The sequence below is a fragment of the Macrotis lagotis genome, chromosome 7 (assembly GCF_037893015.1).
Source record: "Macrotis lagotis isolate mMagLag1 chromosome 7, bilby.v1.9.chrom.fasta, whole genome shotgun sequence".
Classification (NCBI taxonomy): domain Eukaryota; kingdom Metazoa; phylum Chordata; class Mammalia; order Peramelemorphia; family Peramelidae; genus Macrotis; species Macrotis lagotis.
The window spans coordinates 32,302,822-32,321,140 of NC_133664.1; positions in this window are offsets into that span (position 1 = coordinate 32,302,822).

Below are 18,319 nucleotides of genomic sequence, written 5' to 3' on the forward strand. Positions count from 1 at the left end.
TATCTTTATATATGTATATATGCATATATATATTCATATATGTATATATATTCCTACTCCCCCACTTCTTTCTCATCTAATAGATCAAATATAATATCTTTTGGGGTTCAATTCCCTTCATACTCTTGCCACTCCTCTCTTTCTTTCCAGCCCTCTTACACTTTACATTCTCCCCATCTTATGTAGATTCTGATCAAATGACACTAATCTCTTTTCCTTATGCAAGACAGTCCATCTCTTGATTGGTAATTTTCTCTGGTTGTGTCATATTTGGAATGTTCTCCTTTCTCTTTTTGCCTCCTATCTTGTTTAATTTCCTTTTAGTCCAAGTTCATATTGCACTTTCTACAGGAAGGCTTTCCTGGTACCTCTAATTCTTGATCCTTCCCTCTGTTGATTACTGCTTGTACATAATTCTATAGATATTTTCTCCTCTCATTACACTGTGACCTCCAGGGGGTAGGGAGCGTATTTTTTTCCTTTCTTTCCTTCTCCATAACTCAGCACAGTTCCTAAAATAATGATTGCTTAATAAATGATTCTTGAGTGACACGTTGAGGGATTCTAGGGGAAACGTTCAGAATTTATAGTTCTAATACTGTTGGCCCTGAGCCAACAAATAAAAAATTAATGGTCATCTCCAACAGCCTTTTTAGTAAAGGGATTTATAGAGAGTATTTAAATAGTATACTTGGTAGAAAATATTCCTCCCCAAAGCTAGAGCATATTATTCCACAAAGATACCAGATAAATATGGCATCCATGAAGAAAATGGAGTCCCATTTAAGATTTAAGACAAAATTTAAGATAAAATGGTTTTAAGGTACTTACACAGAGAACATATGGAATGAGGTAACTGCCACTTCTTACTCCCAAATGCCTTTTACTTCTTTCATGGAACACTCAGAAAAATTCTCCTTGGATATTTTTCTATTGCTGAGATCCCCCAAAACAGTGGCTTTCTGGAGATCACAGCTAATATTTTTCCTGATCATGAAAAATCATGCTTGCTAATGCTGGTTTACTCCAAGTCACTAATTTTCCATAATCAGTTCTATTTATTTTTGCTACTGTTGCTTCTCCTTTCAGTTCCATCTGCCAGTGGATTTTCGGATGTGGGTCTATAATCTCCCAAACTCACAAGGTTGATTGGAAATGCAAGGTTTGAACTCTTCGATCTCAGAATACTTGTTCATTTAAGATAAGGAAAGAAGAAGCAGTGATAGAAATTATCATATGCCTACAGTCACTATGGCAAGGTGAGAGAAAGGGTTTTCTCTCTTTTACTTTCACCGATTACCTCCCCTACCCCCTCAAAATCAAACCTAAGCAGTCTTGCATCCTCAAAATAAAAATAAAAGATGATAATCCAATCCTAGGTTAAGTCATTTCTCTACCTACCTAATGACAGTTCAGCAATGATTTTATTCTCTGGCTCTGGGGAGAATTAGAAAGCTTTCCATCACCACCCAATACAAACCTCTCAGGTGCGCATGGACAGAAACCTGTTTTTCTTAAGTTTCTATGTGATTTCTTAGACCATAATCAGATAGGCAAGATCTACAAATACTCAGAAGATTCCCTCTACCCTCAAGACCAGTCCTCTCATGTTAAAAATCCTCACATGCAGGAATCACAAGATTGGAATGTGTTTACAGGCATATTCCAATCTCAATGAGGGGAGGCCTAAGATTGGGAAAGTTGGAAAAATAAAATGTTTTTTTTTATTATTTAAAGTGAGATATTTTGAGTGAGAAATCTTCTGGGGATTTTTTTTTTAGAAAAGGAGCAAGAAGATAAATGGGCTTTTAAATTTCTTTTTCTTAACTACACACACACACACACACACACACACACACACACACACGGAGAAAATCTTTCATTTGGAAGAATATTAGTGACCAGGCTGTTACCTAGACAATAGTTTAATTATACACAGGAGAATGAACATTTAAAAAAAAAAAGGTTTGGTCAGTGAATTGGAATAATTCTCCCCTTCTAACCTTTCTAGAGTTTTAAGAGAAGATGATCAAGACCAATTCAGAATCAAGTGCTTTACAATTCTTTATTTTGAAAATCTAGGAGGAATTCTGATTCCATACTAATTTGCACAAGGCATGGAGGAGGAAGAGGGCCATGTATATTTCCTTTCCCTTCCTTTCCCTGTCCTTGTGTTTAAATTTATTTAGGGCTGGGAGATGGTGAGAATGTGACAATTTTATTTCTAAAGTTAGCTTCTTCAGTCTAATTCAGATTTAACAGGGGAAGGGCTGAGCTCTATCATTAATACTCTGGAAATTGGCAATGCATGGGCAATAAAAGGAAGACAGGTATTGCGATTGGCAATGGTAATTAGAAGGACATTAGACTGAGATGCCAAGGTGAGCAAAGGTGGTTACAGCAGCAGGGGCTGCTATTAGTTAATTTGAAGACCTATTCAATGTCTAAAAATCGCCCAGTGGATCTTTCTCCTGTATGTGTTGTGAGCTATTTAGTTTGAAGTCAATTTTGGATTTATGTTTGAGTAATATTCTGGTCTTTTTTTTTTCTTTTGCAATTATGCAATGTCACAAACAGGAAGAAAGGTCCCACTTCCATGAAGCTATCACCAGAATTATTTGTAATAACAAAAAAGTAGAAATAATGTGGAAAGTCCATAGATTAGGGCATGTATAATCCAAATATGGTACATGAAAGCTATTGTATGTAATTGTAATATGAGATACATGAAATGATAAATGCAGGGACATGTGAACAAATTCATAAGAATTAAGGTAAGGTGAAGTACCAGAACCAGGAGTACGATATTTTATTGTGGCTTATTCATTTCATGTCCAACTCTATTTGACCCCATTCTGGTTTTTCTAGACAACAATACCAGAGTAGTTTGCCATTTCTTTCTCCAAACCGTTTTATTGATGAAGAAACTAAGGCAAACAGGGTAAAATGAATGCCCAAGGGAACACAACTAGTAAGTGTCCTGTTAGATTTGAACTCAGATCCTCCTGACTCCAGACCCAATCTGGAAAACAATATAGGCAATAGCTATAGAAATGCAAATTGTTTCATAAATGCCATTGGATATGATGCTGATACTGCTCAAAGTTTACAAGGAAACAAATGGAAAGAGCAAGGAAATTCATATTGAATTGAATAGTATAGTTATTATAACCAAACATGTCACTGAAGATAATGTAAGAAATAAATGCCTTTACTTTTTTTATTCATGGGTGGGTCTAAGTGGAGATCTCTGAGTCTGAATATACTGTTATTCCCAACTGATACACTGATTAGTTTAGCTAACTTTTTAAAATAATGTTTGAATGAGACAGTGGAAGGGATGAATTTGGAAGGAAAGGCATATTTAAAAAGAAATCAATTATCTTTTTGAAAAGGAAATATTCAGTAGGAAATAATGTAATCTTCTTGATTATATTGAGATAATCTCTCATTCAGCTCCTACAAGAAGGTGATTTGAGGTCTCCTCTCCTATGCTCCTCAGTTCATAAAGTATATTTTCTCTCTTTAATATTCTATTTATTAGGCCAGACCCTAGAAATTCCAAAATGAAGTAAAATAATACTTATCCTCAAGAATCTTACATCCTATCAGGGAGAAACAATACATCTATAGCTATGTCAATACAAATTATTTTTAAAAATACATGGTCATTTTGGGAGGATACTGAGACTCTTCGTATTTAATGGATAATAGAATTTCTTAGAGATTTCTTACTTCCCTTGAAACTGGATCATCTGGGAGAACAGAAACTTAGTCTATGTAAAATGGAACTCTTGATGACTGTGAACTACATAAAAGAAAACAAGTGATGGGAGGCTTATGGATTCCAATGGAAGTGTCACTGCGGGATGAGGACGACGATAAGGCAATAAAAGCCTTGGCTGTCTTACTTGTACATATTTTGTTCTCAGAACAGTGAGGGAGAAAAATGGGATACTCATTCACATCAGAGATTAAAGAACCATCAAACACCCAATGCTTTCTGTTAGACTATACCTGCTAACTCCATTCCCTTAGATATTTGCCGCTTCCTTTGTTTCTCTCTTGTTGTGCTAAGCTCACCAATAACTTTCTGATCAAATGAACCGCTTTTTTTAATCCAGCTAAATCTCTGGAGAAGTGTGGTGTATTAGATAGAGTGCAGAACCAATAGTCAAGGGACCTGATTTTCAGACTACTTTCTGATGCCTACCTTGATAAAACCAATCTGCTGTCTCAGCCTTAATTCCATCTATGAAATGAAAAGAATGAACTGAATCACCTCTAATATAATTTCTAGCCCTAAATTTTGGACCTTTTCAAGAGAACGGGTGGTGTACAGTAGAGAATTGGGAGAAAAGTAAAGTCAGTTTTTCCATTTTGATGGTGGTACTATATTTTTTAAAAAAATATATACATTTGCCTTTAAATTAATAGAGCAGCTGCTATTTCAAAAATTAAATCATTTCTTTTTCTATTCCTAAAGCTAAGATGCATTCTGGTGTTCTCTACCCATGATCTGCTGCTTATACCTTCCCCTAACTCCCTAATTGTTTATTATATATTTTCTATTTATTTACATGTGCATTTTTATTCTTTCAATAAGAGGAATAGAATATTCTGGAGAGAAGGGGTTTTTTTTGGCCACTCCTTATATTTATATATCTGTCCCATGAGAGTGAATCTTGCAAATACTTGGTGTTTAATACATGCTTTATTGATTTGTTAATTGACTTGAGTGCTTTAAAAGACTCAAGAAATAAACAGGAAAAGAAGTGTTTTTATATGATGACAGGATAGTTATTGGACATTTTCACTCTGAAAGAAGGGCAATCTAACTGGACAAAGGCTAACTAGTAGAGTTCCAGGGAAATTATAAGTATTTAATTAATGCCTATTGCTTACTAAGTAACCTGGAAGATGAGATTTTAATACATTAGATCATTCTCAGTCACTAGACACTGATAATACTAATGGTAGGTAACATTTATATAGCATTCCCTATGTCATCATCTGATTGGATCATCACAACAATTATCCCATTTTACAGTTGAAGAAATTGAGGGAAAATGAAGTTGAGTGACTTGTCTAAGCCATCAAATGTTTGAGACCAAATCTGAATTCAGATCTCTCTGACTCCAAGGTCATTATTCTATCTATTTTGTCATTTTACTACTTTTTTTTTTTTTAGGTTTTGGCTACGCAATGGGATTAAGTGGCTTGCCCAAGGCCACACAGCTAGTAATTATTAAGTGTCTGAGACTGGATTTGAACCCAGGTACTCCTGACTCCAGGGCCGGTGCTTTATCCACTGTGCCACCTAGCCTCCCTATCTTACTACTTTTAATGCTACTAATAGGCTAGCAGTACATGTCAATTATGTTGATTTTTTAGTAATATAATATTAAATTATTAATGGTCATGTCCTCATCTGTGAACCATGAGTTTTATACCAAAGGACTTATATCTGAAATTTTATCTACTCAGCTGCAAAAGCATTTCAGAATTGACTTTAACTAAGTGAAATGAAGAACTTTGGGTTTTTCCAAGCCAATATTGGAATTCTTAATGAAGACACAGCAACATTCAGCATGAGCAATTTGAATTTTCTGAGTAACTCCAATTGTTTTGGAGTTCGCAATGTTTTCTTTGGTAATATAGCTAATATAGACATATCTTCTGCATGACTGCACACACATATAGTGTCTATTTGCTTACCTTCTCAGGGAGGGTGAAGGATAGGGAATTTGGGGTAGAATTTGGAACTCTTTTTTTTTTTTCAAAAACTAATGTTAAATTTAATTGGAAAGGTGCTAAAAAGATAAAGTGTTCCATTTTGGTCAAATCGGAATTATTATATCTATGTGACATCCATCTGAGATATGCAGTTGGCAATTGGAGATGTGAGTTCAGAAGTCAGAAGAGAGATTAGAGCTAAAGAAATAGATCTGAATATAGAAATGGTAGTGAAATCAAGGAGAGCTGAAGAGAACAAAGCACAAATTTATGGGAGACACATGGTATGATCTCCATGAAGATAAAGCAAAGGAGACAAAGGAATAATCAGACAAATAGCAATAGAACAAGGAGAGAGTATAAATGTTATAGAGAAACTCCTTGTCAGGAAGTAGCAAGGTAGTCACCAGTAGCCAAGGCTAAGGAGCAATTAAGAGGAATGAGGATTGAAAAGTGATTATTAGATTTATTGATTAAAAATTATTTACAACTTTGGAGAGAGATGTTTCAATTGAATGATGCGAATGGAACACTGCAGGAAGTAAAGAAGAAAGTGAAGGGAAGCAAAGTGGAAATGCTAATTGTAGATGGCCTCCCCTGACGGAAAGATAGTTAGCAGGAATGGATGGATCAAATGAGAGGGTTTTTTGAGGATGTGTTCATAGGCAGTAGGGAAGTAGTCAGTAGACCTTAAATCCTATAAAACCCAGTTATTGATGCTAATGCTTAAGATTAGAACTTAAAGATACTCCTTTTTCACTCCCACAAGAAGAATTGAAGGTCATTCTCTTACCCTACTCTGACCCAACAGCAAGTATTTTCTTGCCAACTTATTCAAATAGTGTGACTCGATTTGGAGTAAAAGGCTAATGGTGGCTTATGAATTAAATGAAACTGGCATTTTTTTAAAAAAAGTATTTTCTATTTTTCATTAAAAAGGCTTTAAGTAAGATGAAATCAATTTCAAAAAGTCCATTAGGGGTGGCTAGGTGGCGCAGTGGATAAAGCACCGGCCCTGGAGTCAAGAGTACCTGAGTTCAAATCCGGTCTCAGACACTTAATAATTACCTAGCTGTGTGGCCTTGGGCAAGCCACTTAACCCCATCTGCCTTGCAAAAACCTAAAAAAAAGTTCATTAAACATGGACTTTTTGTTCTTGTTACTCTTGTTCTTGTTCCAGTCATGCCCAGCTTTTTGTGACATTATTTAGTGTTTTATTGACAAATATATTGGAGAGATTTGCCATTTCTATTGACTCATTTTACACATGAGGAAATTGAGGCAAGCAATGTCAAATGACTTGCCTCAGATTACTCAGCTAGGATCTGAGGCCATATTTTAATTCAGGAAGAGGTCTTCTAGATGTCAGACACAGCACTATATCCACCAAATCACCCAGTAAGCCAAAGAGAAATTTAGAGAAGAAGGATATCCCCAATAAATCGTGGGAGGAGGAAGAAAAAGGAGCAGGCAGATACATAAGGCAATATAGAATGCATGTAAAGGAGGGGCTTCTTCACTGCCACTCTATTTTTACACATATAAACACACACATTCATATATGAAAGGAACCAGATGGCCATGGGTGGTCAAAAGTGAGACATAAACACAAATGACTAGAAGTCAATTTACCAGTCAATTAGTCTTTACAAAGCACTTACCATGTACTGAGCACTCTTTTAAACTCAGGAGTTAGGAGTTAAGGCAAATGCTCAATCCCCATTATCAAGGAACTCACATTCTTTTAGGGAAGATGCATGGAAATTGAATCCTTAGTGATCATCTTATCAAATCCTCTCATTTCAAAGCCTAGGAAGACTGAGGTTCAGAAAGCTAAAATTGTTTCTCAAATGTCATATGGGTGGTAATTAGTAGAGCCAAGATGCCAACCTAAATTCTTTGATTCTAAACCTAGCAGTCTTTCTGTTATATCACATTCATAAAAACTGGCATCTACATAATGTCTTAAAATATTATTATATCATTTAAACTTACCAACAAGAAGCAGCAAAATATAGTGTATAGGACACTGAACGTGAGAGGCAAAGACACTTAACAGCTTAAGGACCCTGGAAATTTCATTAACTTCTCTCCATATTATTTTCCTCATTTCTAAAATGATGAGGATTGGATGAGCTGAATTCTAAACTACTTCCTAAAAACTACTACCTAAAACTACTGTGGGATATATCTATTTAGCAAAATACTAGGAATATAATTATCATCTTTATTTTACAGATTAGGGATGAAAGTAAAGATTGTTTAATTCCTTATGTTTATATTGCCATTACCTAGCTTAGTAACTGGCACAGAGTAGGCATTCAATAAATGCTTTTCAATTCCTTTTTGATGGATGTGACTTGCCCATGGTCTCACAGTCAGTGGCATTGAAAAACAGTGACATTGGTCTTTCTTTAATCCCTGTCCATTTGAACAGATAACTTATAGGTAGTCAGCATGAGAAAGATCACCAGAAGGAGAGACCACTTCTAATTTTTTCATGGTGGATATCACATATAGTAAGTGTTTAACATGTGTGGAATTTAGTTTGACTGCTGTCACCTCTGGCCCTTTCTCCATTAACTTGGATGATAGGAAGTGATTTTGCCTTATAAGAGCATCTGAGTTCAAATCTGAGCTCAGTCAGTAGAACCATGGCCATCTCCAGTTGTCCTGATTGGTATCTGGCCACTAGACCCTGATGGCTCTGGAAGAGAAAATAAGGCATAGTGCCCTCACTCAAATCCAATTCATCCACTTTTTATGGACTTTTTCGAGAATTAAGGACAAACATCATTCAAAAACCCAACAAATTTCACAATTAAAAAACAATTCTTCCTAATGACACACTCCTAATAATTGCATCTAAACCAAAATGGAAAATCCAAATTCTTATCAACAGCAAAAGTTTTGCCCCTGGGCTTTTCACAGGACAATCTAGATACACTCAGAGTAACATAATTTAGCTTATTAACCAAGGAGAGAGGCCATGATCACATTGAGCCAGTGGATAAGAGTCAATTTTCAGTTCAGCCATGATGACTCTGAGAAGGCTAAGGATGAGTGTTCAAATCATCACTCTTTTATTGTTGACAGTTTTTATTTCCATTGCTTGAGCAGACTATTATTTTTATACTATGTAATGAGGCTTTACTAGGCAAGTCTTCTGACTGCAAGCACAGTCCATGAAAGGAAGAAAAAACGAAAGTCATTTATCAATACTCTTGTCACCCTCTTCTGAGCCTTAATTAGAATTAATCTCTGTCCCAGGCTGACTTTTGGACTTGTCTTTTTTTTTTGCCTTCCTTTCTCTTTGAAGAAGAAAAATGTTTTCATAACTTTCAAATATAGCACTTTCTTCATTTTCCCCATCCTATTTTGAGTAGTATTTCTAGTATTTAGGGCCCCTGGCACCAAGAACAATCACTACCTTGAATCTAAGGCCTCATGCATAAGAATGCTGCCCAAAAGAAGGAGAGCTTCAGAATACCAAATTTGGCTGGGGAAAACATCAGGGTATGAAGAAGGGAATCTGTGTCTTTTGTTTATTTGCAGCCTAAATAAAAATTCAGTGAAATAACCAGGAGCAGTCTTTGCATGAAAGAATGCCATAGATACAATATTGATTACTTGTGTAACCATTAAAGGTTGCAGAGCAGTCATGCATCCTGTTACAGAGATAACAAATAGTCAGATTACCTCACTCAAATATACAAGATAGAAAGTAGATGAGAAAAAAGACCTCCAGGTTTTATGTGGATGGTAGAAGGTGTCATAGAAAGATCATAGATAGCCTTTGCTTCCTACCTTTCTGAAGCAAGTCACTTCTTTGTGGTCCTCAGTTTCTTCTTCTATTAAAAAAAAGATGCAATTCGACTTTATAATGCCTAAGGTTTCTTCCAATTGAAAACCTATAGAAACTCATAAATGAAAGTGCATGGACATGTATCAGGCCAGGAAACAGAGAATGACAAGGTTCTAGATGGGCAATGGAGTATTTACCCCTTTGAAATTGGGGATCCATGAGATCTTGAACTTGGACCCAGATAGTAGCTTAGTGGTAATATAGTAAAATGCCCTCATCCCTTACATTCATTCCCTTTCTTTCAAGTATCACCTCTTGCCTGTTCTACTCTAACGATCTCCTAAGTAGTCTCCCTCTCTTCAGGATCTTTGATCTTCAATTTTTCTACACATTTATCAATATAATCTTACTAAGACTCAGGTCTAATCTTTTCACTTAAATGCTTCAATGATTCCTACTTTCCTTTTTTTAAAATTCATTTATTTATTTTCATTTATATGTACATATATCTTTCCAAGTTACAAAATTTCCATCCACACTTCTCCTCCCCACCTCAGCAGGGAACAGTCAAGTTAACATTTTACATACATATTATGTTTAACATGTTTACAAACATGATTTGGCATGAGATATTAGGATTAAGGGAAAGAGATACATAAGAGATCATTTTTATAAAGTGTTCATCAGATTCAGAAGGGTTTTTTTTTTTTGAGTGTGTTTTGTTTTGTTTTTCTTCCTCTGGTTGGGGATAATATGATTCATAACCAGTCAAATACAGTCATCGTAGCTCTCTGGACTACCAAGAGGAGATGCTTCCATCAAGGTTGTTCATCTTATAATGTTATGACTCCTATTGTTCTGTAGATTCTAATGCAAATGGATTAGATTAGTATTTTAGACCTTCTACAACTCAATCCCAATTTATCTTTCTTGCCTTATTTCTCTTTCATGTACCATGCAGTAGAGTTCTAAAAGTTTCTCCAGTTCCTACCAATAATTTCCAATTGGGTAGAGAGAAAAGATAAGACACCCCAAGGGCAAGTGTTAATGAATTGGGTGGAAAATAAGGTGTTTAGTGCTCTGGAAACTGCACAAAGCAAAGTTGTAAAGTATAGGGTGCAGGGCAGTCCAGAGTCACACAAGTCAAGATACATCAATGATGCTTTTTGACAATTGCCTAAGTAACCCCTGGATTCATATGGAAGCTAGTATTTGGAGGGTAGAATCAGTCTGTAGGCAGAGGGTGATTTCCCTTCTCACTTATAAGACATTCATCATTCATGTGGGCTGTTGGCATTTATATTTGAAGGATGAGTCTTTGTGAAAGGGAATTTCCAAAAACATAGCTTCTAGCTTTCATCACATTTCCTTAATCACTGTGGTTTCCATATCCCTCATTCTCTTAGTAAAGGTATTTTTGCAATACAGTCATTTCTTTCATGTCCAATACTTCGTACCCTAGTAAGGGTTTTCTTGGCAAAGCTACAGGAGTTATTTACCATTTCCTTCTTCTAGTAAAGTTATGGCTTGGTAAGTTATAGCCTAAGTGCTTATTTTCTTTAAATTCAGAACCCAAGGCACCTTAGTGCTAAATCACACCCCAACCAACATATACATATAGCTATCTTCTGAGCTTGACATGTCATCTTCTACCTTTGAAGCCTCCTTATTTTTGAAGGTTCAATTGAGCTTTCAGCTGAATTTTGTCTTTGTATATGTAGCTTCTCCTAGATGTAAAACATTTTCCCACCTCAAAAATTTCAAGGGAACCATATATGATTTCTCCTTTATCCATTCCACATTTTTTCTATAAAATATTAATGAATGCTCGTAACTATGTACATACTACATCCAACCCCATAGTAGGACATACTCTTGAAGTTAAGACATATTTAATGTCTTTGTTTCTTTGACACCAAGAAAAATGTGCATGTATTATGTGTTAAATTCAATTTGCTTAATTGTCCCGAGTATCTTCTTCTATATAAGTCAATTCTTAAAAATTGACTGGGGGGGGCAGTGGCTAGAGCATGGGCACTAGAGTCAGGAAGACTTGAGTTCAAATCCAGCTACAGACACTTAATAATTGCCTAGCTGTGTGACCTTGGACAACTCACTCTTAACCCTATTACCTTAAATAAATTTGAAAAAAACTGAATTAAAGCTGATTTCCTGTAGTTTAAGACCTTAGTCTTAAATTTAGTTAAAAAGCCATGACTTATAAAAAGAAGGGTGACTTGCCTTGCCTCTTAATTAATAGTTAATAGTAATAGTCTCCTTTTCTGAGAACATATTTTGATAAGGAGAAGTTAGAAGAGACCCTGAGTGCCCTGGTAATGATAAAGGACTGAGGAAAGTATACTATCAAAAGGATAAAAGAAATTAAAGGAGTACAACAAGAGTAGTGAAGGCTACTCCATCTTTTTTTTTCTTATAGACTAAACCTATTCAGTGGAATGAAAAGTATTTATTAAGTGAGTATCATGTGCTAGGAACTATTCAATATATTGGGGTATAACTGCTAGTTCAGTATATATTCATCTATGCTAAAAAAATTCTTTCTTTTAAAAAATAAAGATCTTTTTAATTTTATGCCAAGACAGAGAGGTGAGTATGTGTGAGTAGAAAAGTCAGAACAGTTATTACCAAAATTGAGTCAAAGAATTTACTGGAACCATATATCATTCAACATAGCTGGCAGCATGCAACCCTGAATGAGTACAACCTGTCGAGTAGCCTCAGACCAAGATCATCAGTGAAGTAGTCTGTAATAGTCACAAAACAAGAAAGAAAGAAAGAAATGTTTGGATAATGGTATCAACAGAGAAAACGTTTATTTATTCAGGGAATATTAACTCCCATCTCATACGGAGCTGAGAATCTCAACTGTCATTGATAATACTGTCATCATATGTCCACCTCATTGGACTTAGTAAATTAGAAGGAGTGTATTCAGCATGTGTGAATGTATCTAGAGAGCATTGGATTTCTTTCCTTTTCTCCATACCATTTCAATCTGTTGATAAATAAATAACCAATAAAATAGAAATAGCAGGTATTTTTCTCCCAAATTCCAAGTTATTATACTTAATGTTATGACTTCAATATGCTCATATTGTGGTAAAAAAAACTTCATGCACGAGTCCTTTTCCAAACCCATCTGATGCCTTACCAAATGCTTGATATTTTTCCAGGAGATTCTTACATATTCGTGTTAGGTATTCCTGGGCCTTGCCCCATAAATCCTTGTTTGGAATGAATGTGAGGCACAAATTATAGTCCAAGAAAAATAAGTCATGGTCTTAAAAGACAAAAAAAAAATCTTCAGTGATTTATGGGTTTGGCACCAATCTGCATTTATCAGTACTGAAATTATTCAAGCTACAAAGAAAAGAAACAAACAGGGTCTGATGAAAGTATTTCAACGCTAATAATCAGGTTTTAGATTAAGTTTCCAAGGAACCAAATATTTGTTTTTGTTAAGTTTTTTTAATTGCTGTTGTTGTCAAGTTTTTGTTAAGTTTTCCAGGAAATAAAGGAGAAAAATGAGTATGGGGAGGGAAAGTTTGCAGTGGCAAAATATAAAAAAAAAACCCACAAAAACAAAATATGACAATGATACAAAGAGAATGGTTACAGGCGTTTTAACCCCATGAAGTATTTTGGTTTGTATTCCAGATGTCCCCCAGTTATGAATATGTTATGGTTCATGGTGAAATAGGAATGATTAGAAAGAGTGGATTCCAGAGTCATTAGCCAAGTATTTAAAGGCTTAGGCATCCTACAGATACTTCTGAAAGGATACTTCATTTTTTTATTACTCTGCTCAGTTTATGTCTGAGGTAAGTGGCCTCAGTATTAACCCTCTTTCAAAGTGTTGACTTTGTGAGGGATTCTGTTTGTTGATTCTTTGCTTGGCCAGAAATTGGTTTGGCTCTTTGTATCTGCCCAGCGATTTGTGGCTTGGCAAGTTACCAGATGTGTATTATAAAGATTACACTTGCTGTGGCCAGATAGCATCATCTTCATCAACAACAATAGTTGACATTTATATTAGGGATATTTATATCATTTATATTAAAAAAATCGACTGCATAATGCATTGAAAATAGTTCTGCTTTGAGTCAGGAAAATGGATTAAAATCTAGGCTTCTGTGTTTGCTACCTTTGTGACTTTAGACAAATCAATTCTCTTTGTACTTGTTTTCACAAAAAAGGGAATAGAAATGGAGGGTCTTAAAGGTTCCTTTCATCTCTGAATCTATGCTCATATAGCCCTTTTGGTTTTTTGAACCCCCTTCATATTAACTCATATGACTTCACAATAACCTTCTGTATTATTGCCATTTATTTAACCCAGGGGGAAACTGAGAGGTTAAATGTCTTGCCCAAGGTCACACAGTAAGTGTTACTAAGTTCAGGATTTGAATTCAGGCCTCTGTTGACTTCAATGCCCTTCCTTATCTCCATTTTGTCTCATCTAGGGACAATGGACTAGTTCATAGGGATAAAAATACAGAAAATATTTCATATGCCAAGAAGAAGATACTCAGGACAATTGAATTTAACACTTAATACATACACATTTTTCTTGGTGCCAAAGAAACAAAGACATTAAATACATCTTAACTTCAATATGAGGTAGCATAAGCCAAGCACCCAATGGGTTTAGGCAGTAAGTACTATAGGAGATCAGAGATGGCAAAGTTCATTGGGGAGGTTGATGGATGGTAGGATGGATAGGGCATTGAACTTGGAGTTAGGAAGCCATAGGTCTAAATCCTCCCTCAAATAATTACCGATTATGTGACCCTAAACAAATTATTTAACCTTTCTGTGCTTCAGTTTCATCATCTGTAAAATGGAGGGATAAGCTCACTGGTCTCTGATATCCCTTCTGGCTATATAGCTATGAATCTATGAACATAAAAGGCAAAAGAACCAGGAAATTTGACATGGTAGAGCAATGGATAGGATTTAATAAATCAGAAAGAATAAAAGACATTCAAGGTAGGAGGAGGAGAATGACCAAAGTCCCAACATACATTAAAAAGTGTGCTTATTTAAATAACCTAGTAATGGTAACATGGGTATGAGTCTGCCATTCTGGGAAAAGAAGTCACCTAGTCAATACCACCTTTCCACTTTTCCAAATAAAAATATTGAAGCATGGTAAATCATTTTCCTAAGATCATCCAATAAATGGCAAAATCCATATTTGAACTTGAATTCTCTGACACCAAATCCAACTTTGCTCCTCTAAAATTTAGACACTGTCCAACCTTTTATTTCTGCTGTGCCACATTTCTCAACAAAAACTTGTCAAGGCCTGATTATAGAATGTAATGTTTATTTATGACTTTAATGAAATCCATATTATCAATGATGAATATCAATAATTAATGGACTTTGAGGGTCACATGTGGTCTGCAGGGTTGGTCAAACCTCTAAACTATGAAATATTGTGCAAACCAATTTGACTGAAGGTTTATATTGTTGGAGCAAATTAATTAATTCTCTCATTTTAATCTCTTAGAATGTCACTTTTCCTCAACAAATCTATGTCACCTTCTACATGAGGCCTTTCCTAGTCTCTTCAACAACTACTAACCCTCTACTCCCCACAAAAATCTTATATGTATGTGGTGTTAAAAGTGCTTTTATAATAATTGCTTATTGGGGTGGCTAGGTGGCACAATGGATAGAGCACTGGCCCTGGAGTCAGGAGTACCTGAGTTCAAATCCAGCTTCAGACATTTAATAATTACCTAGCTGTGTGACTTTGGGCAAGTCACTTAACCCCATTGCCTTACAAAAAACCTAAATAATAATAATAATAATAATAATAATAATAACATATTTATACTCTGTCTTTCCTAAAAGAGGGAAATCTCCTTGAGGGCAAAGTTTTATTTGTTATTGGGTTTTTTTGTCTCCAACATGTACCAGTGTTTGGCATATTTACATTCTTGAAGACTTGTCTGGGCTTAAAATATTTAGAATCATAGATTGACTCTAGGTCTATATACTATTTGGTGAGGTAAAAATAATTTATTCTTTTTCAATAATTATTTAGATCATAATAATAACTAATATTTATGTAGAACCTACTATATCATAAGCTCTGTGCTAAGGACTTTGTAATTATTATGTGATTTGATCCTCACAATAACCCTAGGAAGTAGTTGCTAATTATTATCTCCATTTTACAGATGAGGAAAGTGAGGTTTAGTGAGCTGACAAGGATCACAGAGTAAATGTTTGATGTCAAATTTGAACTCAGGTCTGTCTGACTGCCGGCCCAGTGTTCTATGACATCACCTTGATGCATAACATTTATGATTTACCAAATAGGCATATACTTTGCCTTGAATTTGTATTTCTGCATGGTTAGGGCCTTGTTAAACACAGAAACTGAGTCGTTTTGATGTATCTATCATTTCCCCAATGCTCCACCCCACAAAAAACAAGAAAAGAAATTTTAATACATTTACTAGATAATTCAGACCACAAAAATATTGCATGCTTAGCATTTTACATAATTAAGGGTTTGTTTCACATTCCCTTCTCCATTTGAATTACTGAGTTAATTGGAATCATGTCATAGAAATATAGAAAAAAATGACCATATGAAATCTTTTAACAAATTTACTCAAAATCCCCAAAGACTTTAGAAAATAAACAAATGGGGAATGACTGAAATAAGGCTACAATATCAATGACTAACTTTTCTCCGGCATGGTAACCACCCTACTGTAGGGGATTTTGGAAAAAAATAAAAACCAATGAAGAGTAGAAAGCAATCTTCTGACAGTCAAAATTGGTAAAGACAACTGGAATAATTTCTAGCTATGCCAATTTAGTGAGATGCTTTCAGAGTCTGGCACTACTCAGTTCCTAATTAGGAAAAGGTTCTTTTCTTTTTTTAAAGTCTAAAAATGATTCAATATGCCCTGCGTGTTGGATCTGAATTTGGCTTGACAGTGGTGCATTGCTGGATTTTATCACTCAAAAAAGAAATTTAAAGATGATTATAGATGCCAGACAAATTCCATAATAAGCTTGGGATGATGCCTAGGAATATCTTTTTCCCATTATTCAATCATTTTCACCAAGACTATTTAACAAAGTTTATTTGGGAAATGACCAATATTTAGTGAGTCAGAGGCTAAGTTATAACTAATATAATAACCTTAATCAACTATTTGTTATTACATGATTGAAGTTCTCCCCGAAGTAAGGTAAGGAATTTTGATGAGGCTCCACACCCGTGAAGACCATTGGTTTACCAGGATTGTAAAGGGGAAGGAATATAGAAAGAGGTTCTCTTCTGGCCCCTAAATGTTTTTGGAGTAAGCCACTGAGATATATTGAGGAGCACCTATAGTAAGTGGAACATTCAATTCAGATTCATCTCATTGACTGAAGAGTACTGGTATGGATATTATGGATGAAGGCTTCTGTCCCAAGTCATCAAAAAGTCGTGGACTTAGAGGAGGAATGTGTAGGGCAGGTGAATCATTCATCCTGCCATTCTTTTATCCCAAACTGTTGTCTTTACTCTCTACTCACACTTACCTCTTCCTCGTCCTTTTACTTTTTCTTTTTTGCAAGAACTACTTACATTAACTTGTATGCAATCTTAAATACACCCTGAGTCTTTAAATATACCCTGAGTCAGACATGATGGAAATTTTGTATAATCCCTGACCACTTCGAAGCTGACCTCAATCATACCTCATAAATGTCCAGAAAAGAAGAAAGCTCCTTGTGAGAAGGGAATAGTGCATGGCTTCAGTTGAGTAGCCTCTGATAATTCTGTAAATCAAAGAACTTTGGAATTGAAAAGCCTTCAGATGGTATCTATTCTAACCAATACCTGAACTGGAAACCTATTCCCCTAAAGCATCTCCATCCTCTACTTGAATTCCTAAATCAAAGGGAAACTTCCACCTTCTAGAAATCATTCATTTCACTATGGAACCATTTTAATTACAAAAAGTTGTTTTTTTCTTTATATGGAGTCAAAAATCTGCCTTTCTGAAACTTTGACCCTTTGTTTCTACTTTTATTCTCTAAAGCAAAATAAAATAATGCATTGCTCCATGCCTGCTTTCAATTATTTAAAAAACAATGACTGTCCCACTCTATCCCCACCTTCATTTCTAAGTCTTTTTCCCCTCTCAAGACAATATCCAATTCTAATATGACCATCTTCAGGAGTTCTCGTAACCTTAGTGCTGTGGTCTCTCTACTGATCCAGTCTAATGGTTTCCCATAAGTCAAATAGTTAGAGAGTGTGAGGTTATTGGCTCATCAATTGGGATCCAAAGAGTTCAGTACGGTCTGGTAGAGATAAAGGGATAATGACTGAATACCAGAAAGAAGGCAGATTTCAGATGGTCTTATCTTTCACCAGTCTGTTAAAAGTACCCATGATGCCAAAAAAGTTAAGAAGCTCTCTTCTAGACTGTTCTCTGAAATTTCATCACCTGATCATATATTTCCTTGAATATAGTCTCCAAGCTTGAACATAACCCAATCTGACAAGCTTATATTAAGTTCTTTTTGTGTACATGGTGGAGTGGATAATGGACCTATAAGAAGCAAAGCAAAGCAATGTTTATTCTCCTGGAGCTAATGTTCTACTAGTGCAATACAGATTAGTAAAGATTATTTGAGAGGAAAAGACCAAGACTAGCATTAGAGATTTAATCTGTCTGTGACATAGTATCCACTATCTCCTCTCTATGAACACTTTGCTTCTATGAATTCTCC